The sequence below is a fragment of the Oryzias latipes genome, chromosome 24 (genome assembly GCF_053564925.1).
Source record: "Oryzias latipes strain Hd-rR chromosome 24, Olatipes_Hd-rR_3.1".
NCBI classification, from domain to species: Eukaryota; Metazoa; Chordata; class Actinopteri; order Beloniformes; family Adrianichthyidae; genus Oryzias; species Oryzias latipes.
The window spans coordinates 1,089,178-1,116,869 of NC_136260.1; the positions used below are offsets into that span (position 1 = coordinate 1,089,178).

General features: G+C 40.7%; 4 long non-coding RNA genes across 4 annotated transcripts in view; 2 read left to right on the forward strand and 2 right to left on the reverse strand.

Moving 5' to 3' along the window:
• Positions 1-777: 777 nt before the first annotated feature.
• On the forward strand, positions 778-8,255 carry LOC144990183 (uncharacterized). The gene is made up of 2 exons (XR_013654172.1): positions 778-2,625; positions 6,187-8,255. It is a non-coding gene; the product is annotated as an uncharacterized LOC144990183 (long non-coding RNA).
• LOC144990184 (uncharacterized) overlaps positions 8,114-27,692 on the reverse strand; it is a 572,443-nt gene continuing 552,864 nt past the window's right edge. Inside the window, exon 2 of the long non-coding RNA XR_013654173.1 lies at positions 8,114-8,325. This is a non-coding gene — a long non-coding RNA (uncharacterized LOC144990184). The remainder of the gene's footprint in view (positions 8,326-27,692) is intronic.
• Positions 15,408-15,916, forward strand: LOC144990121 (uncharacterized). The gene is made up of 2 exons (XR_013654075.1): positions 15,408-15,438; positions 15,597-15,916. It is a non-coding gene; the product is annotated as an uncharacterized LOC144990121 (long non-coding RNA).
• Positions 15,905-17,075, reverse strand: LOC144990122 (uncharacterized). The gene is made up of 2 exons (XR_013654076.1): positions 16,735-17,075; positions 15,905-16,443 (listed from the first exon to the last, which is right to left on the reverse strand). It is a non-coding gene; the product is annotated as an uncharacterized LOC144990122 (long non-coding RNA).

The window sequence follows — 27,692 nt, forward strand, 5'->3', positions numbered from 1 at the left end:
CTTTCAAAGCGGGGGTGTGGTTGTGACAGAGCGGCAAAGTTGGGCGTCTCGCCATGCACACAAATGTTGCTCTCACGTGCACATTCCTTGTCCAATCTCACTGAAATTCAATAGATATGATGAAGCTTCCATTCTGAACCGATGGATATGACAACTTTGGACGAGATCTATAGTGCCACCTAGTTATTGCATAGGGCACATTCTGCCCTGTTTTTTCTCTGTGCTTTGTCTGATGTGTATGAAATTAAAACTGGAGATACTCAGAAGGGTCCTCTCTCATCATGTAAAGTTTCATGGCTGCACATCTGACTGTGCCTTCGTACGCCACCGCCAAACAGGAATTGGTCGATTTTGTTGCAGTCATAGAAAAAGCTCGATAGGAAATCAGCAGTTTGTCTCAGGAAGCTGAGATTTCAGAGTTAGATGTCTCTTACAAATCTCCAACTTTGTAAACAGCACTATAGGGTCTACCAGAAACATTTAACCCCCTAATCCTTGTATTTTGCTGAAAGTCACTTTTAGACATTTTGGACTGAACAACTATTTTTAGCATAAATTCTGTTTAAGTTATCAGCACCAATAAATCCATTTATGTGCTACTGCTTCCTAAATATTTTCAGAATTATTGAAGTTACAGGTGACCTCTGAGATCACCTTATATCCAAAAAGGTCAGAAAACGTCTTTTTAGGCAAAACTAGAAACACCTATTATTTTTCATAACTTATCCTTCATATATCAACACCATTTTTTTTTAGAAAAATGTAGGGATCTGTGTTTGCTGCCTTCCATATTTTTTCTGACTTCCAGGTGAAACAGATGATTTTTAAAAAATCCTGATTCATCCCAAAATCTGTGCTTTTTACGTCTGGACTCCAAACAAACATTATTTTCCATAACTTATTCAAAATCCGACACCAAATTTCACAGACATGTAGCTTTACATGTCCAAATGGACCCTGATATATTTTCACAACTCTTCAATGAATAAAATATCTTTTTAATCTTACTTGTCCCCTGATGCAGCTCTTGTGTCAAGGTAATTAGCAGAACAATGCTGCTATCTGCAGGCAAACGTTTGACCTGAAATTGCGCTTTTCATGCATGGCACAGCTCTAAGCGATTCATCGTTGTACACATACAGTAAAAACTCAAACCACCCTTCACCCTTCCCACTCCCCTCCATTAGAAAATATGAACCATGACCCCCACGTACAATGAATAATGACTATGTAACTTCTAAGAGAAACGTAAGGCTTGGCTCTGTTGTGAGGAAACGGTATTTGGGATTCTCTTCATACCAGGAGCTAGCCTGGCCATTAGAACATCGCCACAGTGCCCACCCAGACTGGGACAGCAACGGGGTCCACTTCACAGCCGTGACGCTGAAAAGTTAAACTCCAGCTGCCCCAGTAAGGGAGACAACTGCAACAACAACCAGCGACCAAGCCGGCAAGCCCTGGCAGAAAAGATCCCCTCAAGAAACACTGCAGGCTGTTCCATAAAAAAGCAGCAGTGAGTGATGAAACCTGTTTGTCTATTGATCATAGCAGGAGCCCCGTTTGCAGTCACTGCTACCAGCTTAACTAATGGTACCTTTTTCTGCACAAAAACTCCTTCGCCGTGTTATACATTTCAAATCCTCTTGTAGTTGTCTGTTGGGGCAGTTGTGTCAAGAGTTCTTCTCTTGTGGAGAAATCTTCAAACATCGTGTTAGTAAAATCCAACAGCCTTGCTGTACTGCTGCTGTCCACAGACTTACCACACAGAATGCCAAACTACCTGCACTTTGCAAGATCCCGGTCCACCTGATTGGCCAAGTTATCAGACATAGCTTACACTTGTCTAGACATTGTATTGGAAATTAGATCAGTTCCATTTTTCTCATCCTTAGATACAGTGTTAGTAATTATCATCATTGTTTGTGTGACAACTCTTTAAGTTGAGAAAATGAGCAGGTTTAAACAAGGCTTTGGCTGTGAAGGAATTTGTTTTATTATTATCATTGCTTAAATGTATTTGGTTAAATGTATGTTTAAATGTTAACTCAGATTGACCTTTTTACCTCTTCTAAAAACAGTTGTGTGTTTGTTCATCTGCTTCTCATCCCCCACCCAGGATGAGGGGTTTACGACACACTGTCCTGAACTGATAAGGGATACTGTTTGAAGTTAGAATCCAACCAAAAGGGTCATTTGACGACACCCCCTAATGAACTTTTTGTTTTTGTCTTGAAAATGTTACCTCCTTCTTGTGTTCTTAATAAAAGCATCACGAGGAGATGCAGACCTTTGAGAAGAGAAACGTGGTGGACCTTTTCCAACACATTTGCTCCTCTCCCTCGTGCATGAGAAACTTGATTCTTGTTGTGGTTTGTTGTTTATAATTGTGTTTTTCTTTAATGTCTAGATGCATTTATCTGACATTCTTTGGTCCATTCGAGCCGGATGACAACATATCTGCGTCCTTGGGGGAGGACCATGCCGATTGAAGTCTGTGCACAGCCCGTGAGACTAGGTCTCCGGAGGAAAGTCCGTCGTAGTGAATTCTACGCCGGCCAATCGACTGGTCTGATCCCTGGGTCCGGATTGACGTTATTCGTTAACCAGTCAGACCACAACGACAAGGCAAGTACAGCGCTTTTTCAGGGGTTCGAGTCCCCGAAGTGGCCCAGAATTCTGAGGGACAGGTTCAAGTCCTGTTGCCTAAAACACGTGTGGGTTTGGAGTCCCGGAAAAGTCCAGAATTCTGTATAAAGGTGTAGGTTCGAGTCCTGCAGCCTAAAACGCGTAAGAGGGTTCAAGTCCCTAAAAGGCCTAGAAAAAGAACAACAAAAATAAATAAAAATAAAATAAAAAAGTTTTTTTTTGGTGTGAATGTGTGTGCATGTGTGAAAGGAGTGAACTTGTTCGAAGCAGTGAGCAGCTGGAAACCTTGCGGTGTTAACACAAGGCTGCTTGTTGGAGTAGAACAAGATTTCATCTCATTAGGCTTTAGGTGAAAAGAACCCAGAGTCTAAAACGGGTTTTGCTCCTGGAAGGACCCTAAACGTGTGACCGGATCAGACAACAGGTCTGACCTAGAAGCTTGTTGCACGGGGAGTGAAATTCGGTCCTGAGAGAAATTCTCTGTTGGTTCTGATCACACTCTGTGACTAACGTAAATGTAAAAAAATAGAAAAAATATAAAAAATGGGGGAATTCAAATAAAAAAGTTGAATTACCATGAGATTAAAAATATATAGAAAGAGGTTCATCCAGGTTCAACTACATTCTTGGTAAAATGGGATAAACCTACAATTTTAAGGGGAATGTACTGAATTAGTTCAACAGTTACCAATTCAAACCAGAATAAAAACTAAAAAAGAAACAAAAAAATAGTGAAGAATTAATTTGTGCAAAACTGTGCTTAAATGAAGCAACGAAAAATAAAGAATGGCATTCAGAAAAGTAAAACTAGAGAAGCATGTCTGATTCCTAAAAAAGAAGAGGATAAATCAGTTGTGAGACTCAGACCCCTGCAACAGCAGGCTGCAGCAGGCTGCAGACCGAGCAGGAGCAGGATGAAAGGGGGGGAGAGCAGAAACCAGCTGATTTCTCACCTCCTCCCTACCAGGGGACAAATGCTCCTCTGTTGACGGGTTTTTACCCACCAGTGACTGATTTAAATAAACTAGAAAAACAAAAAAAATGATTTTAAGAGGAAAAGGGAAAAAACTTGAATGGAGTAATACTTTGGGGGTTGGTTTGGAAGAAGCTGGAGAGTCATCTAAAGTTGCATAGACATTTCCAATGATTGAAGTGTCCAATCCCAGAGCTGGAGAAGATGGCCAGAGGCCTACACTTCTTTTGTTTAGCACCTGGACATTAGAGGATGTTAAAAAGGCAGTAGAGGGAGTTATCTCTCACAGGGAAAATCCACAGGATTTTCATGGGCAAATGATGGAAGTTCAGAGAGCTTACCATCTGAATGGCATTAAATGTCAGAAAGCATGTATGACTGCTATGAAAGCAGACTGGGCAAAAGTAAAGGAATCCTATGGATGATGATGATCCACCCAGACCTCTTCCGCATAACAGTCTAAGAGTTAATTCAAAGTCTTACACTTTTAGGACAAAGAATTAGAGAAGCCTTTCCAATGAGAACTGATTAGGGAAAGATTGGTCAAAATAACCAAAAAGATGGAGAGTTAGTGTATGATTTTAGAGTCAAATTTGAAGAAGTTTTAAAGCTAATAGTGGACTCAGGGATAATGATAATGATGATGGTCCCTATAGACAGCAGCTGAAACAAGTTTTACTGCAAGCTATGAGACCAGAGATTGCAGACTAGATAAGGAAACTTTACGTTGATCTACCAACAGGAGCACTACAACAGTTTGTGAATTTTGCTGTTCATGCAGAAAAATGATGGTGAATAAATAAGAAATTAAGGAATCAAAGTGTAGATACATTTTGGCAGGAGGAAAGTAGTGATGTGTTTTTTGGAAGGAATGTGAACAGAGGAAGAAATCGTGGTCGTGGAAAAGGAAATTTTAAAGGAAGTTTTAGATGAAGGTTTAGAGGAAGTAGCAACAGAGGGTCAGAGCAAGTTGATGATGGATGTTGGATTTGTGGACAGAGAGATCATTGGGAGAGAGAGATTGTCCTGAAAGGAAGAAATAAACTTGACTAGATGGTAGAAGTAATGAGAAGATTAACACTGAATCTGAACCAGAAATTCAACCAATTTGTGATGAATTTTTAGATCTCACTGAAAGAGAAATAGTTTTTGTTGATGGGTCAGCAAAGAAAGATGAAACAGGCAGAAACAAAGTGGGTTTTGCTGTTGTAACTCAAGATAAGGTTTTGAAGGCAGGACCCCTGCCTGGAAATTACTCAGCACAATCAGCAGAGTTGACAGCTTTAACTGAAACATGCAAACTGTTTAAAGATAAGCCAGTTACGATCTATACTGATAGCCAATATGCGTTTGCTACAGTGCATTTTGTTTTGTCAACAGTGGAAGAACTCAGGGTTAAGACATCAACAGGAAAACCAGTAACACATGTAGACTTACTGAAAGAATTATTGACTGCTGTAATGTTACTATCTAAAGTGGCAATATGTAAATGCGAGGGACACACACGAAGAACAGATCCTATTTCTAAAGAAAATGCCTTTGCAGATGCAACAGAAAAGCAAGCTGCAAAAAAAAAGATGTAGAAATATGCACAAATGAGGATGTGACTGCAGATGCAACCGCTGATGTTTTAAAAGAAATGCAACACAGCGCACCACAACAAGAAAAAAAATTTGGTTGAAAAAGGGAGCAAAGTTAGAACAAGGTTTTTATGTCAGCACAGAAGGTAAACCTATTTTACCAAAATCTATGTACAAATGGGCAGCAATGTTGAGTCATGGGCTTTGCCATGATTCAACAGGGGGGAGGATGAATTTATTAGAGACATTTTATACAACTTATGGATTTATTCTCTATAAACTCTATAAAAAAATTTTTGTAAACAATGTGTTACATGTATGCATCATAATCCCCTAGGCAATGTTAGATTTAAGAGAGGGAGATTTTCTGAACCACTTTTTCCTTTCCATACAATCCATATGGATTTTATTAAATTAAATAAAAGCAAAAAAAAATTGAAATATTGTTTAGTGATTATTGATGCATTTTCCAAATGGGTTGAAATTTTTCCATGTGCAACACAAGACGCTATTACAGTAGCTAAAGGTATTTGTAAAAGAATAATCCCAACTTTTGGCATACCACAAGTGATAAGAAGTGATAATGGTACACATTTTGTAAATCAAGTGATAGACAAAATGGTTCAACATCTTTGCATTGATCTAAAGAGACATTGTAGTTATCACCCACAGAGTGCAGGATTAGTTGAGAGAACTAATGGCACTATCAAATCAAAGTTAAAGAAATGCATGGAAGAGACAAACAGACAGTGGCCTGACTGCATAGACTTAGTTCAGCTAAGCATGCGTATCACACGCACAGCAGGTCAACCTTTAACGCCTTTTGAAATGTTGTATGGACGTTCTTATAGGTTACCAGACCTTGATCCTACACAGCAACATTCTCTAGATGATGATGCAAATTTAGTGGATTATTTGAGAAAAATGTTTACCACTAAAGATGTGCAAAGGACAAATCAAGTGCCAGATTCCTTCTTATCTCCACAGGACACTTCACCAGTGCAGGTTGGTGACTGGGTGTTTGTGGAGGCCATAAAAAGGAAGTGTTGGTCCAGCCCACGGGGGGAAGGGCCATTCCAAGTCCTGCTGACTACACCAACAGCTGTAAAGATTGCTGAAAGGACGTCTTGGATCCATCTATCACACTGCAAGAAAAAGCATCTGGGTGAGGCTAATTCCAACTGCTAGGTGGGGAAGTCTGACTACAAAGGGAGGCAGCCGTATAGAAGCTGCTTGTCTCAACGTCAGCGAAGCCGAGACATCCACCTAGTCATAGGGAAGAAAGCACACCAGATCTCTTTTGCACTACATGGATCCTACACTGTTAGAGGACTTGAGGAGGTGACGTGCTAGTAACCTCTCCCTCCCGAAGATAGGTACATATCCATCATGGCGTGTCCAACTGGGCTAAGAGACAGTTTATTTTGTTTACTGTTCCTGCTATTCCTGACAGGAGCAACCACATGGATTTGGTTTTTTTGGAATCATTATCCACCTGCAAGAAGAACCACCAACGAGGAAAGACTAAACATTTCTCGACGATGGCTGAGTATTGATGAACATGATGTTTTGAATAGTCCAAAAATGAACATAACTCACCTGTATATGACAAATTCTTGGTATAGGTATGTTATGTTACTGGCTAAGGAAAAGAATAGATCGGATTGCTATGTTTGTTCTGTAATTGAAGCTTCATCCCTACATCCTAATTTACAGGCAAAGCAATTTTCTGAGTGGAAAAGCGACTGTGTTATTGAATATAGTACCAGAGGGTATATTAGTACTGGAGCCGTCACCACTTCAAATGGTACGCTTGTAAGACCGAGTTGCAAGAGTTTGTATCAGTTTAAAAAACTGAAATTGACAAAATCATTAGCTCCATATGCTAGTGTGGAACCAGGAACTGTGTTTCCACATTGCGTAACTAACAATGGCACAGAGTTTTTAGGAACTTTGCCGACGAAGATGTGTCATGAACTTCTTGTTCCCTTCACAGTCCAGATAATCAATGACAGAGTTTCCCATGGTTATGCAGTTCCCTGCCCCAGAGGACGTTGTGTTGGATCTAATCCAGATTTAATTCCAGGTAACAATGGTACTTATGTGGTTGATCAAATGTTTTGGTTATGTGGGCAGGCCCTCTACCTCAGTCTGCCTAGAGACTGGAGTGGGATTTGTGTTTCTGTAAAGGTCACAGGTCACACTTTCATAGTTTCTGCAGTCCATGAGCCTCACCTGCGTCACAGACGTAACCTTATTGATGTCAAGCCACATGATTCCATTTGGGGATCAGATGTACCTGAAGACCATAAACTCTGGAATACGGGGCAAAAGGTAACTATGGCGTTGTTTCCCTAGGTGGGAAATGCTAAAACGCTCTCAGAATTAAGACCATTGATTATCGATTAGGTTTATTTTTGAACGCTACAATTAAAGCATTTAAAGGCTATAATGAAAAAATGTCAAGCATGAGACTTATGGTTCTACAGAACAGATTGGTTTTGGACTTATTGGTTGCTCAGGAGGGAGGTGTTTGTAAAATGTTAAATGATACCTGTTGTACATTTATTCCTGACAACACCAATGAAGGTCACAGCATCACTGAAGCATTACATCAACTTGAAAAGGTTCAGCAGGCAATGCAGGATGACAGGAAACCCCAATCTTGGGATTTCTTCTCCTGGTTTGCTTTTGGTTCCTGGTGGCAACTTTGTTAAAAATAGTGACACCTATTCTTATGGTACTGATCATATGTTGTGTGTTCACTATGTGCATTTTTCCTTGTATTCAATCTATGATTTCCAGAGCAGTGAATGGTGGAGTACAAAATGTTCTTATGAGTCAAGAATACAACTTGTTATTAAAGGGAGAACAAGATGACTGTAATGATTTTGAAATTGAAATGACTTGAGAGAAAAAAAAAGAACTTCTCATCTGAGTGTAAATTGAAAGTGTTATGAAAATGAAGATGTCACAGAAAACTGAAAAGAGATGTGATATTGGATGTGAGATTTTGACATTTATCAATGATAAAAAGGAGGGAGTATGTGAAGGAATTTGTTTTATTATTATCATTGCTTAAATGTATTTGGTTAAATGTATGTTTAAATGTTAACTCAGATTGACCTTTTTACCTCTTCTAAAAACAGTTGTGTGTTTGTTCATCTGCTTCTCATCCCCCACCCAGGATGAGGGGTTTACGACACACTGTCCTGAACTGATAAGGGATACTGTTTGAAGTTAGAATCCAACCAAAAGGGTCATTTGACGACACCCCCTAATGAACTTTTTGTCTTTGTCTTGAAAATGTTACCTCCTTCTTGTGTTCTTAATAAAAGCATCACGAGGAGATGCAGACCTTTGAGAAGAGAAACGTGGTGGACCTTTTCCAACACATTTGCTCCTCTCCCTCATGCATGAGAAACTTGATTCTTGTTGTGGTTTGTTGTTTATAATTGTGTTTTTCTTTAATGTCTAGATGCATTTATCTGACATTGGCTTAGGAATTTGTATCATGCTATCGGCAAAAGTCTCCGTGCTTAAAGCCAATAGATTACAGCTGCTACTGTTAGACTGCTGCAGGAGATTAGGTCAAACCACCCCCCCCCACCCCCCCGCTGCTGTCTGCTCACATGTTATTTAGCCAGGAGTGGCATCAAGGATAAAAAGAGTTAGAAAGGCCAGGGCTGCACGGTGGCGCAGTGGTTAGCGCTCTTGCCTCACAGCAAGAAGGCCCCTGGTTCAAGTCCCGGCTGGGGGACATGAAAAATATATCAATGGGGGGCCTTTCTGTGTGGAGTTTGCATGTTCTCCCCGTGCATGCGTGGGTTTTCTCCGGGGTCTCCGGCTTCCTCCCACCCTCCAAAAACATGCTTCATAGGTTAATTGGCAATTCTAAATTGTCCATAGGTGTGAGTGTGAGAGTGCATGGGTGTGTGATTGTGGATGTTCTACCCTGCGACAGACTGGCGACCTGTCCAGGGCATCCCCTGCCTACGCCCAAGTAGCCGGGATAGGCTCCGGCAACCCCGTGACCCCGAAAGGGACAAAGCGGTACAGAAAATGAATGAAAAAAAAAAAAAAAAAAGAAAGGCCAGTTCAACACTGAAAGACTGCTTTTTCATTTGTTTGCATGTCTTTTATACATCTTTTGTATTAATTATTTCTTTTTTATTCATCCAAAATGCAATTACCTCAATATTTTATCTTTTTTACAAACAAAACATAGCCTTCTTCTTTCTCTTTCGGCTTTTCCCATCAGGGGTCGCCACAGCGAATCATCCTTTTCCACCTCACTCTATCATGAACATCTTCTACCCTAACGTTAGCCAACTTCATGTCCTCTGTTAAGACATCCATATATCTCCTCTTTGGCCGTCCTCTTGCCCTCCGGCCAGGCAGCTCCATCTCCAACATCCTTCTACCAATATATCCACTATCCCTCCTCTGAACATGTCCAAACCATCTCAGTCTGGCTTCTCTGACTTTGTCGCTAACACAGGCAACATGAGCCGTCCCTCTGATGTACTCGTTCCTTATCCTGTCTAACCTGGTCACTCCTAAGGAGAACCTCAACATCTTCATCTCTGCTACCTCCATCTCAGCCTCTTGTCTCTGTCTCACTGCTACCGTCTCTAACCCATAGAGCAGAGCTGGTCTCACCACTGTCTTGTACACCTTTCCTTTGAGTCTTGCTGGCACTCTTCTGTCACACAACACTCCTGACACTTTCCTCCAACCGCTCCAACCTGCCTGCACTCGCCTCTTCACCTCTTTTCCACAATCCCCATCACACTGAACTGTTGACCCCAAGTACTTAAACTCCTGCACCTTCTTCACCTCAGTCCCCTGTAACCTAACACTTCTACCTTGATCCCTCTCGTTCAGACACATGTATTCTGTCTTACTACGACTGACCTTCATACCTCTTCTTTCCAGAGCAAACCTCCACCTCTCTAGCTGTTCCTCCACCTGCTCTCTACTCTCACTGCAAATTACGATGTCATCTGCAAACATCATTGTCCAGGGAGATTCCTGTCTTACCTCGTCTGTCAGCCTGTCCATCAGCATAGCAAACAAAAAAGGACTCAAAGCTGATCCTTGGTGTAGTCCCACCTCCACCTTGAACTCCTCTGTCTGACCTACAGCACATCTCACCACCGTCATACTTCTCTCATACATGTCCTGAACTACTCTGACATACTTCTCTGCCACTCCAGACGACCTCATACAGTACCACAGCTCCTCCCTCGGCACCCTGTCATACGCCTTCTCTAAATCTACGAACACACAATGCAGCTCCTTCTGACCTTCTCTGTACTTTTCCATCAACATTCTCAAAGCAAAAATGGCATCAGTGGTGCTCTTACGGGGCATGAAACCATACTGCTGCTCACAAATCTCCACCTTCTTCCTAAGCCTGGCTTCCACTACTCTTTCCCACAGCTTCATTGTGTGGCTCATCAACTTTATTCCTCTATAGTTGCTGCAGTTCTGCATGTCACCCTTGTTTTTAAAGATCGGGACCAGAACGCTTCTCCTCCATTCCTCAGGCATCTTCTCACTCTCTAAAATCCTATTGAACAACCTTGTTAGAAATTCCACTGCTGTCTCTCCTAGGCACTTCCATACCTCCACAGGTACGTCATCAGGACCAACGGCCTTTCCGCTCTTCATCCTTTTCAGAGCCTTCCTAACCTCATCCTTTCCAATCTCTGCTACTTCCTGCTCCACAACAACCACATCTTCCTCCCTTCTTTCCCTGTCATTTTCCTCGTTCATCAGCTCCTCAAAATACTCCTTCCATCTTTTCTGTACACTCTCTTGGGTTGTTAGCACCTTTCCATCTCTGTCCTTAATCACCCTTATCTGTTGCACGTCCTTCCCATCTCTGTCTCTCTGTCTGGCTAGCCTGTACAAGTCCTTCTCTCCTTCCTTTGTGTCTAACCTGTCATAAAGCTCATCGTAAGCTTTCTGTTTGGCCTTTGCCACCTCTCTCTTCACTCTACGCTGCGCTTCCTTGTACTCCTGTCTACCTTCCTCAGTCCTTTCTACATCCCACTTCCTTTTAGCCAACCTCTTCCTCTGGACGCATTCCTGTACTTCCTCATTCCACCACCAAGTCTCTTTACCGTCTTTCCTCTTTCCAGATGACAGACCTAGCACTTTCCTACCTGTTTCCCTGATAATCTCTGCTGTAGTTTCCCAGTCCTCTGGAAGCTCATCCTGACCACCCAGGACCTGCCTCAACTTCTGCCTAAATTCCTCCCAAGTTTCTTCATTCTGTAGCTTCCACCACTTGGTCTTCTTTTCTGTTTTCCCTCTCTTCTTCTTCCTGACCTCCAGAGTCATCTTACACACCACCATGCGGTGCTGTCTGGCTACACTCTCTCCTACCACCACTTTGCAGTCATTAACCTCTCTCAAATGACCTCGTCTACATAGGATGTAGTCCACCTGAGTACTCCTACCTCCACTTCTGTATGTCACTCTATGTTCCTCTCTCTTCTGGAAGTAAGTGTTGACTACAGCCATTTCCATCCTCTTTGCAAAGTCCACCACCATCTGTCCCTCCAGATTCCTTTCCTTCACACCAAACCTGCCCATCACCTCCTCATCACCTCTGTTGCCCTCACCAACATGCCCATTAAAGTCTGCTCCAATAACAACTCTCTCTCCTCTGGGGATACCCTCTATGACCTCATCCAACTCACTCCAGAATCTCTCCTTCACTTCTAACAAACAAAACATAGCCAACTTCAGTATACTCCAGCAGATGCAACATAGGATAATAAATATCTCTTATATCCTTTTTCATCAGTGCTGCAATTTTTTCCCTTTCTTTACATCCAATGAAATTAAAGCAACAAAAAACACAACTGATAACAAATGTCTCTACAAAATGATGTGTTTATATGTAGCACCTTTAAACACCAAACAAATAACAAATGCTTCCCAATTAAAGCACAAAAAATGGAACATAAAATGTAAACACAAATTCGAAATTGCCATTTTAAAAAGATCATTTTTTTCCAGCAGCTTTTTAAAATAAATCACTGATTCAAACAACTGTTTGGTTGCTTAGAGCTCTAAATATAGAAACAATGCTTTTATATCACTTAGACACAGATGGAGGACCATACCAACTGGATAAGTAACAGGGTGGCATGTTTAGGTTTAATTAGGTTAAAAACTTACATCACTAGACAACATCAAGCTGTTCATCACATTTTTTACCTAAACATGTAACTACACGCTTGGCTCTGCTGTGAGGAAACTGTATTTGGGAATCTCTTCATACCAGGAGCCAGCCTGGCCATAGGAACATTGCCACAGTGCCCACCCAGACTAGGACAGCAACTGGGGCCACTTCACAGCCGTGAGGCTGCTGTGTTTAACTCCAGCTGCCGCAGCTAGGGCGAGAACTGCAGCAACAACCAGTGAACAAGCCGGCAAGCCCTGGCAGAAAAGATCCCCACAAGAAAAACACTGGCTCAGGCAGGCTGGTCAAAAAAAAAATAGTTTTGCCATTGTCTTGCAGCTCGCAGATCAAGTGGTTTAGTTTTCCAGTAATGTCAGTCAAGAATGCAAGTTCAGATTCACAATGTTCATATTCACCATATTCAGCAGACATCTCCTCCAATAGCACCTTGAAAATCCTGTGCTGTTTTGCTTTGCAGCTGAGGTTGTTTATGATTTTCAGAATAGGAGTCATTATGTGTCCAGAGCCAATCACTTCTGCACATAAGGCCTACTGGTGAATGAAGCAGCAGTAATGCAGACATTTTGGAAAGTCTGGGTCAGCTTTACAGTGAGTGATGAAACCTGTTTGTCGGTCAATCATAGCAGGAGCCCCGTCTGCAGTCACTGCTACCAGCTTTTCTAATGGTACCTTTTTCTGCGCAAAAACTCCTTCACCGTGTTATACATTTCAACTCCTCTTGTAGTTGTCTGTTAGGGCAGATGTGTCAGGAGTTCTTCTCTTGAGGAAACCAAAAGCTATGCTGTACTGTTGCAGTCCACAGACTCATCACACTGGACGTAAACCACCTGCACTTTGCAAGATCCCGGTCCAGCTAATTGGCCAAGTTATCAGACATAGCTGACACTCATCTAGACATTGTAGTGGAAATTGAATGAGTTCTATTGTTCTCATCCTTAGGGACAGTGATAGCAATTATCATCATTGCTTGTTTCTTAATCTGATAAAAACCTTCTTCTCCTTAATGAGAAAATGAGCAGGTCTAAACGAGGCTTAGATTTAAGAATTTTTTTCATGCTATATGCAAAAGTCTTTGTCCCTTAAGGCAACAGATTACAGTCCCCCCCCCCCACCCCCTACAGGCTGCTGTCATATTAACATTAGCTTGGAGCTCCAGAATGGACAAGAAAGAACGACGGAAGTTAGAATCAGGATAAAAACCTTCTTCTCCTTAATGAGAAAATGAGCAGGTCTAAACGAGGCTTAGATTTAAGAATTTTTTTCATGCTATATGCAAAAGTCTTTGTCCCTTAAGGCAACAGATTACAGTCCCCCCCCCCCACCCCCTACAGGCTGCTGTCATATTAACATTAGCTTGGAGCTCCAGAATGGACAAGAAAGAACGACGAGAATGGCTCGAGCAGGGCGTTGCTCACGGGGCGGTCGCTCGTGCCAGGCGGTCGCACGTGCTCGGGCCCGCTAAATGTTACTTGTAGCTTTAATTTTGTTTTGTTTTTCTACAAAAATGCTGTTATTTCGGTTGTGTTGCAGTTCACCTGGCTCTTTAATTTGATTTTTTTGATTTGAAACAGTTTATTTCAAGAATAATACACAAAAACAATACAATCATCAGTTATACATTCATACAATTCATACAATTATCAAACTTAGGATACTTAGACATATTAATAAATATTGTTTGAAAGGGAGTGGAAGGAAGCAAACGTATATAATCCTACCTCTGTTCTACCATAACTATTTTATTACACGATTTATCATTTTTCGGTTCATAACTTTATCAGACAGCATAGACCTTTTTCGCAAAAACCGGAAACACGTCAGCAACGTGTAAACTTAGTTCCGGTTTGTGCTTCGCTGGCGGAGAATGGCAGAGCCTAGAGTGTTTTCGAAGAGCCTGAGTTGTGTTCCGAAGTTCATCAGCGCCGATGTGATGAATAGTGTGAAGATGCATTTGTCCACTAAAGGAAACGAATTGGACAAGGGATATAAATTCGTCCACGAAGAGTTTATCCACCATTACCAAGGTAAGCTTCAGCTAGCTTAGCCATAGCCGCATCACCGGTAACTATGTGTGTTTACGTCAACTGTAAATCCTGGTGTTATTTGTAATATAAGGTATAACACATCGCAGTGAATATGTTGTGTGTATGTTTAAGTGAAAAGGCATGAGATTAACATAACACCCAAAAATTTGGTGAAGCTGTCAATAAGAAATATTAAGTTGCCCGTATGCGTGTTCATTCTTCTTGCTGCAGACAGTTGCGGCACTTTCTTCACTTACTATTAGTATTATTTTTCTGAAAGTAGGGTGACCAGACGTCCTCTTTTCTTGGACATGTCTTCTTTTTTGATACTGATATAATAAAATAACATTGAACATAGATGAAATGTAATCATATTTGCTTATGTATGCAGCTCTGCACACCAATTACTCTCGATGAAATATCTCACAAACTCACTTCACTCCTCTTTTTTACAAACTCAAATCTGGTCACCTACTGACAGTTATTGTTTCGTGTTACATTGATGTAGCAACATAAGTATGTCTTAATTGTAACCTATTTAATTTATTGTGGTTAGATATCACTGGATGGATGCAGAAAGTGCCAACCTGAAAGCTTTCTGCTGCAGTTGTGCAGCTGGGAAAGGATTCTGCAATGACATCCTTTTGCCATCCTGTTCCAGAGCGCACATTATTCACAGCTGGGTCAGCAGGCTGATCCACCCCCCCCTGGCCTGCACCAGTGTCTTGCAAAGAGGGCACAGACCAAGAGCACAGGTGGGTTTGTGATCAAATTATCATTATGATTTAAGAACGGATGTGTATCCATAACAACTATAAATTATTATAAAAACACCCCCAGTAGTGACTACAGACTGTAATTGCTTTTTGCCTTTAACTTATAAGGGAATCCATCCTGAACCGGTTAGTGAGCTGGTGGTGCAAAAGCCCAAAACAGTTGGCAGGGACGGTCTGAGGTCCACACTGTGGTCCACACTGTACAAGACATATACAGGTGATTCATTTAACTTTTTGTTGCTTTGTGACAGCAATTTAAATTTTTTTTAATGTTATGACTAACCAAATTATGGTTACAGCAGATATAATGAATTAAATTTAAATGTGGTTATGCACTTATGTCTAACTTTTGTGTGTTGCGTTTGTCTTGTGTAGGACCACAGCCAGATCCATATATGATGGCATCTGGAAGCAGATTATGCCAGGTGCAGCCCCAACCTCTCATGGCTGTGTTGGATGGGGTTTCTGAGATGGAATGAAAGAAAACTTGGATATATAATATTATGGCAAATGCATGAGTGCATACCTTAAATTACACTTATCTTGTCTTTAACAATCAGTTCAGCCTTCTGTCTTACTGTTGATGATCTGTAATGTTATTTTTTATTGTAAATCTTTGATGTTATTTGTGTTGTGATTAATCAGTTGTTGTTACGCATACCAAAAAATTAAATGAGGCACAATTTTGACCAAAATTGTTTTATTTGTTCATCTAATTTTTTTGTGAAGTCAAAGTCACATTTCAACAGGAAAATATTACGAATATAACAATTATATTTAATTAGATTTTAAGGATATGTGGAAACACTAAATTTTCCATACTATTTGCACATTATACATTATTTACATACCAAACATTAATTCACTCTTCAACACAAAAAAGTCCTTGACAATTTGCCAAAACACGGCGGTTAAGCCAGATCTGATTCACACTGCCCATCAGTGTGAGCGGCACGGGAGAGTCCCTGATGTGGAAGGACTTTATCCTACTGATCACTCTTTCCACCATAATTCTGAGGCGGGTAATGGCTTGGGTTTGTTCTGTTTCCTCCTTGCTGATGGAGCTGAAAGCTTAAAAGGTGGAATCATGATCTTAGATCCATTGTCAGTAAGGAGGTCTTTAATGAGGAACTCTTTGTTTGCCATGACATCGTCTCCTGGCTCCAGCAAAGGAACTTGGCTTCTAAGTCATGGATGTAATCCAAAGCCTCATCCAGAGCACCTGTGAAGATAAATAAATTAAAAATCAGTCTAAACATATTTATTCTACCTTTCAACACAACACAGTAATCATGTTTTGAAAAGTATGTGAAGTATTTAATTACAAATACATTTCATTTATTTTTGTTAATGACAAAATACCCAAAATTAATTAAATATATGTAATTAAAATAGGTGAGAGCATGAACAGCTTTTATTATAAACATTAATTTGTTCAGGTAGAAATGCATTTATCCAATAACGGTACACATAGTTGACTAACATTAATCAAACACATTATGAACAACCTTACCTGCAGGTGGGTGTGTCACGTAGTCGTGATCCATCTTTACTGCCTTAGCTTAGCCACCATGTCGCTAGCTTCACAGCACAGCTGCATAGCCTGACGTTTGAGGTTCTGTCATATACTGACTCCCTTCTCCAAGGATCAGTAAAGTTGTTCCAAGGGAAAATACTCGGGACGACACCACTCTTCAGGCGACGAACGACGCAGCCGCACCACAGCCGGAGCGAAGTGCCGGCAGCAGACGGTGCTACCTGTGTTTACATTAAACTATGCCCTTCCTCTCCTCGCATTGCCTATATCCATTTGGGTTTCAGGTTTGGATCCACAGGAAAATAATGAAATGAGAGGCCGTGCTGTTTTTGGTTGGAAGACGAACAGCCTGGAACACAACAGAAACTGCAACTCTTCGACTCTGCCATTCTTCATATGTGCCGCTATGCTAAGAGGAAGTTGTTTTACACGTCATTGACGTATTTCCGGTTGAAAAATGCGGAAGTGTGAAAAAGGTCTATTAAGAATCCTGAAATATCAATAAAGCATATGACAAAGATGAATTACTTAAATTATTATGTACAAAATAACTTTTAGAAATCAACATGGCAAATGCAGATCATTTATCCAAAATATATGCAGATTATATTACTTATAAAGTCATGTATATGATTAATAAAATACTATATCATTAAAATAGGCATAACACTGTTTCAAAAATCTTCACAGCAAAATTTGATCAAGTATCAAAGTTAAAATATGTGCAACATTACGGTATGTTACATTAGGAAAAATCATGAATCAATTTTTTTTCATTTTTGGAGCAAGTGAAGTAATATCATTAGAAATCAATCAATTAAACCATTTTCAATTTTTGATTAAGCATTTTTTTATTAAGGTAATGCTATGAGGTAAAATAAAAGAGGGTCCATATTCTGTCGAATGACCAAGGTTGGTATTCCATCTTCTGCTGATTAACAGTCATTATTCTGGGTTTAAACAGAGTTTATAGTTCTCTTCGCTGTTATGTCTGCAGACTAAGGCTGGGCGATGTGGCCTAAAAATAAAATCTCTGATTTTATTACTTTTTTTATTCAATTTAAGATTTACCCCCCCCCCCCCCCCCACACACACACACACACACACACACACTTAAGGAAAGCAATAAGTACAAACGGCAGACAACTTAAAGCAGATATTGCTTTTATTTAATCAAACGCAATACAAATGTAACCCCCATTTCTGGGATGGATGAATAATAAATAAATGAACAGACTCTTGGAACAAAAGTGTTTTAAGTTACACTTTGTAGTCTCGACTAAAAGGAGACAAACATTCACCTTGAGAGTAGCACCATTTTCTAAAGGATTAACAATATAGCTCATATCTGGGGTCAAAGTTTTTAATTAAATTAATAAACACCATCTTCTCCAAGGTATATGCAAAGCGAGCGCTTCAGTGATTGTTCTCCACCGTGCCCCTTTCCTAGGAATGGGTACCGAGCCCCGGTATTGAACGAGCCCTGGGGCAACATTCTTTTTCGAGCCCTTTAAAATCCAATTTTTCAGTATGCTATGAGTTTTGCTACCAACTGAGCTCCTCATTTTGTAATTTGAGAAATGCCAGCTCTTGTAAAACACATTGATTCTTGTCAAAGAGGTTAGTCCCAACTGAAGGTAGACATAAGCATGCTAAGTGTTTGCTCTGTCTTGGTGAATGTGAAGCTTTCAAGACTGTTGTGGTGTTTAGGGATGGATGATCAGAGTGCCAGAGCAGATTGAAAATTCAAGCAAAAAATCATTTTTATTTTTTTAGCATTACATTTTTGGAAAAACATTAGCTTATTCTAAGCATCACATGGATTTTACATGATCCAGAATAGAGGGTGGCCATTTTAGAATTGGATTTTGTTTCGGATTTGGTTATATGTGACATCTATTTTGTTATTTTGGGGGATGCATAGTGTGAAATGCAGATCAAACATTTTTTTGGCATTAAATGTTCTTGGCCCCAGTGGCACAGTTGTAAAGTGAAATTAGAAAAAAAGTTTTTTAGTGCCTCTGCATTCAAATGTTGCCATTCAGCAGGTATTCTTTATTAAAAATGTCAAAATTACAGCCCAAATCATTCGAGCGAAACCTGTAGGACTGGACGCCATTAGAATGTTATTTCTTAAATATGTAACTTATGACGAGAGCAAAAGAAAGGAAAACTCCTACAAGAAACACACACACAGATTATGATTGATCAGCTACAGTTGTTTATTGCCAGAGCAAAATGCTATGGAATGGAAAATACTTTGTCTACGGTCATGTATATTTAGATGTGTATAAGAACGACTTCCAACTTTGATTTAATTAGTTTGAGGATGAGCCAAATGGAACTACAAAAAAGTGTTTTATATGTCTTATATTTGTCACCAATTTATCATTATTATTTTTTTTAGGAGAAGTAGTATTAATCAAGTCTTTTAGGGGGCCTGGAAAGATATTGGGGTTCCCTGGCGTTTATTGCATAAACGCTTGAAGAAAAACGATAGTGAAAAGTATGTCAACATTGGAGCTGACCCTCCAGTGCAATAGGGTTAAACAGTTCAAGAACGTGTCTACATACTGACTTCTGATTTGAGCACTGAGCTGAAAGGTCTGTTTGATTGGGATATGTTTTCAGGAACAGTGATTTTGCCACAAGTATTTTACGTTTTAGACATTTTATCTTTCCTGATCCAGCAACCTTGAGCCGTGGAAACAAAAGTGTGGGGTCAAGGTATTCGCTTGACTGGAGCTGAAAACATGAAAAGGTATTCATCAACGTTAAACCGGAGGGGAGTGTGTGTGTGTGCGTGGGGGGAGGGTCTGTTTTTCAATCCTATATTTTCCCTGTTTTGATGGAAGATCTTTCATGAAACCTTACCTGCTTTTCAACATGTGTCCCATAAAATGCACATTTAAGATAAAATCCTGGAGACTGCACTTTCAAATCAGCTTTTAAAGGGCCCACTTTGTTAGTTTCAATTATTTTATAATATGTCTTTGATGTGTTTTTTGCACGTCAGGAGAATGCTTTGTTATCCCAACTGATTTCTTATCGTTTTCCTTCAAATCGATTATGTTAACAGTGTATTGCTGTGAAAATGAAACAGTTGTTTCTTTTAGTTAAACATTTTATCTTATTACTGTTGTTCACAATTGCTAAAACTCATTTTCTAAAACATTAGAACAATTTAGCCAAACACAATTTTCAAAATATAGATGAAATATACAAAATACTTAATTAACTTTTGAGTCAGAAGCTCAATTTGAGGTCACAATGAAGACTCTGTTGTCAAAACTCACACACATACACACAGCAAACACAACACACTACATTGCAAAACAGCATGCAAGATTTTCAAAATATAAGCTAAACGTACAAGATACTTGACACTTTGAGGTCACAATGAATACTCTGTCATCAAAACTAACAAACACACAGCAAAACACATCACACTACTTAGCAAAACACTTGACACCGTTCTCAAAATATAAAGAATGTTACAATGGTAAAATAACATTCAGGATTTGTTTTTGTTTTCTTAGTGTAAGCAAACAGTTCACAATTATTCCACTTCACCGTCTTATCTCTGACCAGAGGACCACCATTCACATCATAGTCAATGTTCACCCTAGCCACAACACAGGGAGAAAAATATCTTGTATGCCTGATTTAGACTTGACAAGACACAACTGAAATGTCATTACAAGCCATGGCTTGCAGCAGGTTTTCTTGTGTGTATGGTTATCTCTCGTAATACCTTTTGACCCCTTTCCCTTATGGTCATTCCATAAACCAAGATATGGTCAATAACTATGGGCTGGATCTCATCAGAAATTTGTGTCCTCTGCCTGGGTCCAGGTCTTGGTGCAGGATTGGGGTCTTGCTCTTAAACGCTGCTCAGTCTTTCTAGAACTGTTCTTATATTCACTGGAGTTGATTTTCAACAAGTGTCTTCAGTTTTGATCAGTTATATGTTAATGGTGACTGTTGTGTTGGAACAGAGTTTGAGTTTTCCTCTTTGTGTTAAATTTTTGCATCATGTATGTTGTGAATTACAACTGTGTTTTAAAAGTGAGCATGTATCATGTGTTCTGCAAAGAGTAGATTCGAGTTTTGCAATTGACTGCAAACTGTGTTTAGGTTTAGATCAAAGAATGATGTTTTTGCCTTAAAGAAATTGATCATCATGTTTGGAGAATGTCTCTTTGGGATAAACTGTAATACTGAGACAGCTGCTAGGTCAACTGCAGCAAAATATCAAAAACTTTATTATGAGTAAATAATATTTGAAAAAGAGATCTCTTTAAAATATAAGACATAGAAGCATAAAAGTGCTTTAGTTAAATAGAAATATCTTTGTTCAAAATTGCACAATGTGCATATTGTTGAAGGATTTGCTGCCTCATAGGTTTAAAACAACATAATATAGGATTAAAGAAATGACCATATCATAGGAACCCAGTTTTTTGCCTTTTATTGCAGATATTATTGAATTTCTTTTTTCCTCACTCAGATTTTATGACAGCTTTTTGATTCTATCAAGTTAGAATATTACTATATTTCTTAGTGCACCTAATGTAAACCACATTAACTTTCTGTCCACTGACAGGTTTTTTTTAATGCAATTATAAGTTTCTGACTTTCCCTAATTACTGAATTTCAAAGTCCTACCAGGTGATGTTTTTTATTCTGAATACATTCACAAATGTACCTTGTTATATTGCTGTAAATCAACGGAACATCTGCCCATACATTTTTGCCTAATAAATGGCTGACCTTTTTGACCACTTTCCTTTGTTTGTTAAGTACTGTTCACTTGTCAATTAGCAACATGAAACCTCCATGAACTGCCTCATCTGTGCTCAGATGGAGCTGGAGGTGAGAAAAGCTTCTTTCATGAGAATAATTAGACAAAAGGAAGCAGCCATCTGTTGACGCTAACTAAACACACTCCGCGTTTCTCCCATCGTTCTATTCTTCTTGTCTTTTAATTTTCAATGCAGTTGTCCTTGAGATCATTTCTAAATGTAACACTCACCCACATTTTGCAACTGCAGGTAGTGCTTTTCCATTTGGACAACCAGATGGGGCCTTGAAAAGCATTAATCTTCCTCCTGAGGCGGGTGATGATTCACCTTTAAGCACTTTTGCATTTGTATTATGTTTGGACAACAAGCTTTTGGAAGAAATCCAAGGCAGTAAAGGGTAGAGATTTAGGAAAAATAAATAAATAATGGAATTAATGGATATTTTTCTATTCTGTGAAAATCCCAAAATTTTATTTGGCAATGCAGGTATTAGTTTCAAAGGCTGGCAAGACATTTTTAAATTATTTTTTTACAAGCAAACATGCGGTTAGGCATTCTACTGTTGTGCTCTACTTAAACTCTTGACGGCTTGTTGACGGCAATACCTCTAGAGCCCAGCACCTCTGTACCTAAACAACATCAAGATCTTAGGAGAGCCATCTCATGGAAGATGTAGTCTTGTGGTTGTTGTTGTCACAGAGCTCAATGACACATACAAAACTCAGTTGTAACTTAGGATAGGTACCAAAACTCAGTACTGGTACTGGTACTGACACGTATGGAACTACCGGTAGCGTATAAAAATGCCATTTTGGGGCTTTGTTTCTTTGCCAAACATTTATAATTTAATTTTGCTGTACAATGCTGACCAATCACTTTACCTTTCCTGCCATTCTTTCTCCTCCAAACATGATGAGTAGAGTTCTAATTTGGTTTTGTCTGACCAGGACATTCTCCCAATTCTCTTCTGGATCATCCAAATGCCCTTTAGCAAACTTTAGGTGGGCCTGAACATTTACTGGCTTTAGCAGGGGGACACATCTGGTACTGCAGGGTTTGAGTCCCTGGCAGCGTAGTGTGTTACTGATGGTAGCCTTTGTTACTTTGGTCCCAGCTCTCTGCAGGTCATTCACTAGGTCCCCCGTGTGGTTTTGGGACTTATGCTCACTGTTCTTGTGATCATTTTGCTCCCACTTGGTGAGATCTTGCGGGCAGCCTCAGATGGGGGGAGATTATCAGTGGTCTTGTATGTCTTCTATTTCCTAATAATTGCCCCCACAGTTGATTTCTTCCACACCAAGCTGCTTATCTGTTGCAGATAAGCAACAAACCACTGTTTGTTTCCCTCCAACAGGAGCTCTTGAAAGAACATCTGCAACTGTAATGTTTTTGCCTGCCACATGAGAGATGGTAAAAGAAAACCTCATCAGTCTCATGCATAATCGTTGTATGCGGGGTGGCAGTTCATCCAATCTCTTTGAACGCAGCAGTGAGACTAAGAGTTTGTGATCCATGTGAAAACTTTTTTGTAATGAGAAACTCTTGAAACCTCTCACGTGCCCATGTTAAGTCCAACGCCTCCTTCTCAATTTGAGTGTAGCTCTGCTCCTTTTTGCTCAAAGCTCTGGACACGTACCCAACGTGTTTCTATCCATTATTTTCTTGTTTTTGGAGGAGAACTGCACCCATCCTATTAGAAGAAGTATCTGCAGACACCAGTGTTTTATCATTTATACAGAGCTAGTCCTGGGGGTGTTGTCAGATCTGCTCTTATACTTTCAAAAGCTTCCTGCTCCTGTGAACCCCAGATTCACACGCTGGACTTCTTTGACAAGGTCTTTCAGAGATGTGTCTTTTATGCCAGGTGAGGCAAAAACTTTCAAAGGTAATTGGCCTTTCCAAGAAAACGTCTCATCTCACTCACATTGTTTGGCTCCTGCATGTCGGTGATTGCTTTAACCTTTCGGAGTTATGGCTGATCCCTGATGCTTCAATCTGACTCAGAATTTAATCTTGCTTTTTTAAAGCTCACATTTGTCATTCAGTGTGACACCTGCCTCTTGGAGATGATATAATGCTCTTCTCAGTCTCTCGTGCTCTTCTTGTGTGGTTCACTAGATGAGAACGTCATCCATCTGACACAAACCCCCTTTGAGACCTTCCAGTATGCGTGACATTAATTTCTGGAAGTGCTTGGGGGCAGACAAGATTCCAAAACACAAACAATTGTAGCAGTATTGTCCAAATGGAGTTAAAAAGATGGTCAACAGAGAAGAGTATATAGATATTGGAATCTGCCAGAATCCAGCATTGACATCAAACTTTGAAAAGACTTTGACTCCAGCCAGCTGTCCTAATGTGTTTTCAACAGAATGAATATGATTTTATTTTCTCTTAAAACAGATTTATCAGCTCTCTTAGGTCAGTGCAGATCCTCACCCTGCCTGTGCATTTTGGCACCACTACTAGGTGCACACCACTCAGTTGGCTGGTCTACTTTCTAGATGACCCCCCTCTACTCTACTGGGGTCATCTCTTCCTTAACTGTCGGCAAATGGTGAAGGGATGTGCGTCTTGGTGTTTACAGAGAAAAAGGCTGAGTGTTCGGTGTCAACACAATATTGTGCTCTCACTCCATTTTCCAAGTCCACTGAAAAGTCCAGGGATTTCCCTTTTAACAGTGTCTGTGGAGTCCGGAATGATGTTCTCTACTCTGGCAACCAGCTGTTGCCCCACTCAAGAGTGGCATTGTGTTGTGTCGGTCGAGTTTAGGAAAAGAAGTGTAGACACCTGCTCAGTTCAAGATCCAACTTTATTCTCTTCTTCTGCAGCTTCTCTCAGCCTCATCTACATACATCAGTGGTTATCTCCACGTACTGGTCAAAAGGTGTAATGACACTCCATAACAACACCACATATCCCCCCTTTTTTTTTAAAACAAATAGAGGATTCTCCATAAGAGGAAACATTTGACTCCATAACCTTTCAAATGTTATGAATAACGAAAATACAGATAGAAACAGAATTGTCAATTTGAGTTGACCCTTGAACATTAGGTTAGTATTACTCAATCTCCATTAAGTGTAACCGTAAAAGATAAGCTGTGGCCAGAATGTTTAACTTAAATATATGACCTTGGTAATATCAAATTTTATACATATATATATATATAACTTTGGTAATATGAAATTTTATTAACAACCAATGTCAAAGTCAGGAACAACGTCAACATTTGTAACAGTTTATCATAACCTGTCATCCCCCTGAAAAAAATAAAAACACTTAAGTGACGTAATCACTGAGCCAGGTAGGAGGCAGAACGTGTCTGCGACCACGCCTGCGCCCCGGAGGAGAAGGTAAAGGAGCATAAGATGGTAAATACACCTCCTCAGGCTGTACAGAACCGTCATGAGCCTCTGCAGCGATGGCAGGTGATGCTGGGGACAAATGAATGGCATTCCACACCTTGCCATCTGAGAGTTTGAAGGTTGAAGGACCTTTCTGTGCTAAAACCTGAAGCGGCTGCGTGAACTTGGAACGTCCTTTCTTCACAAAACCAGGTTTCCTAATCCGCACATAGGAACCACATGGAAAGTTTGCAGTTTGTGCTGCACGTCGCTTATCTGTGTACTGCTTAATCTTAGCTTGGCGTCGCGCAACAATATTGCTCAACATCCCACAGTTCATCTGAGAATATGCACGTGGAGGAGCCAGGTTTCTTATGTTGAGTTTGGTGCGGAAAGGGCGGCCATGAAGCAGTTCGGCTGGTGAAACAGAAGTTAAGGCATGAGGAGTAGCCCGATAAGCAAAGAGAAAGTCAGTAACATAGGGCAGCCACGGCTGACCTTGAATGTCAGCTGTTTGTAAGCAATTTACAAACACCCTGTTCCACCTTTCTATCTCACCGTTACTCTGAGGATAGTAGTTGGAGCTGCGGCAGTGCGTGATGTCACGTGCAGCGAGGAAGTCCTCAAACTCGAAACGAAACAAAACAAGAACCATTATCAGTCACTAATTCGAGGGGGTTACCTTCACGACTGAAAAGATAAACTAGAACCTGTTGTAACACAGGACAGTCCAGACAGGCATGGATCAGCTGGTCTTTTGTCACAGCGGCAAAGTCCACATTAGCCACCAGTGCTACCATGTCCTCTTCTAGCTCGTCTGGTGGAGGAGAAGAGACAGGTAAACAAGATAAACAGTCCGCCACAACGTTCTCACGACCTGGTTTATACTCTACAGTGTAGTTGAAACACATGAGGCGAGCTGACCATCTAGCAATCCGCATTCCTGCTCGTCCAAAACCTTTAGTAGATAGCAGCGCAGTGAGTGGGCTATGGTCAGTGCGTAGAGTAAAGTGTTTACCCCATAAATATGTGCGCCAGCGTTCAGCAGCCCAAACACAAGTGAGCGCCTCTTTCTCAATGATAGAATACTTCCTTTCACACTCACTAAGAGACAGTGAAGCAAACGCAATGGTTTTTTCGGTGTCCCCGTGTAACTGGGTAAGTACTGCACCAATACCATAATCACATGCATCTGTGGAAACTATGGTGGGAAGAGCTGGGTCAAACAGAGAAAGAGCAGAGCTAGTAGCTATCAGTTTTTTAGCGTTCTCAAAAGCCACTTGTGCCTCCTCAGTCCAGTTGAAGTTTGCGTTCTTACGCAACATGGCACGAAGTGGTTCCACAACCCAAGCATAGTTGGGAATGAACTTAGAATACCACCCTGTGAGGCCTAGGAAAGAGTGTAGAGTTGTAGCATCACAAGGGGAAGCAGCATCTGTGATAGCATTGATGTGATCAGGATTTGGCTTGATACCTGCAGCAGAAACAATGTGCCCCAAAAATGACAGCTCAGTTTGTCTAAACAAGCACTTTTCCATGATAAATTTCAGCCCGCTACTGCACAGCCGGTGCAGCACAGCCTTTAATCGCTTTTCATGAAGATCAGCCGTGTTAGCAAACACAATCACATCATCCAAATAACATTGAACACCATCCAAACCTGACAGAATCTGTGTCATCATCCTTTGAAAAGCACTGGGGGCTGAAGCTAAACCAAAAGGTACTCTGGTAAAACGGAACAGTCCATCATGTGTAATGAAACCAGTAAGGTCCCTGCTTTCAGGATGAAGGGGTACTTGGTAGTAAGCATTCTGCAAGTCTATGGTGGAAAACATCCGTGCTCCACGTAGCTCATGAAACACCTCCTCAATGTGTGGCAGCGGATGGCTGTCAATAACCACTGCTTTATTGGGTTCTCTTAAATCAGGACACAATCGGATACGACCGGACTTTCTTTTCACGACCACAATAGGCGAAACCCATGGGGATGAGTCAATGCGTTCAATGACGCCTTCGTGTTCCAATCTCTGTAGTTCCTTGGAAACTGCATCCCGCACAGCAAATGGCAGGCGACGCAGCTTTTGTTGCACAGGGCGAACTTCCGGTCTGATCTTCACCTTGTGGGCAAAACCCGTCACTAGTCCCAGTTGTTCAGAATTGTCTTGGGGTTCCTCAAGGTTGTTGGCAGGAGCTGTGTACTGCACAGAGACCGATGGATGTTCTGAAGTAGAAGGCACAGCTGCACTGACCCGGCCCTCTCTAATAACCAGGTTCAAAGCGTTGAAAAGATCCAAACCCAAAAGTGAGTTTCCAGTTGACACCACATACACATTGATTGTGGCACAGCTTGTTCCACAGCTCACTGTCAGTTCCAAGCAGCCTAAGACAGAAATAGGTTCTCCTGAATATGTAACTAGTCTTCTTTTTGCTGCAGAAAGTGGAATATGACCATAATGCTTCTAGTACAGGCGCATAGGGAGAATGGAAACTGCAGATCCGGTATCGACCAGCAGGTCAACTGTAATTGTAGGTCCCTCAGCTGCACGCATAGAGACTTTGCACATCAGCTTGCTGTTAAGGCTCATCATGTCCTCTTCTTCCACCAGTAATATTTTGATTGTGTCAGGCTGTTCAACTGACACGTCCCTCACTTTATTCAACACAGTCCCGCTCCTGCAGACTCTCTCAAAATGTCCATGTTTACTGCATTTTCTGCATGTGGCTGAATTAGCAGGGCATTTAGGAAAACTTGCAATGTGTGTTGAAGATCCACAGCGGTAAC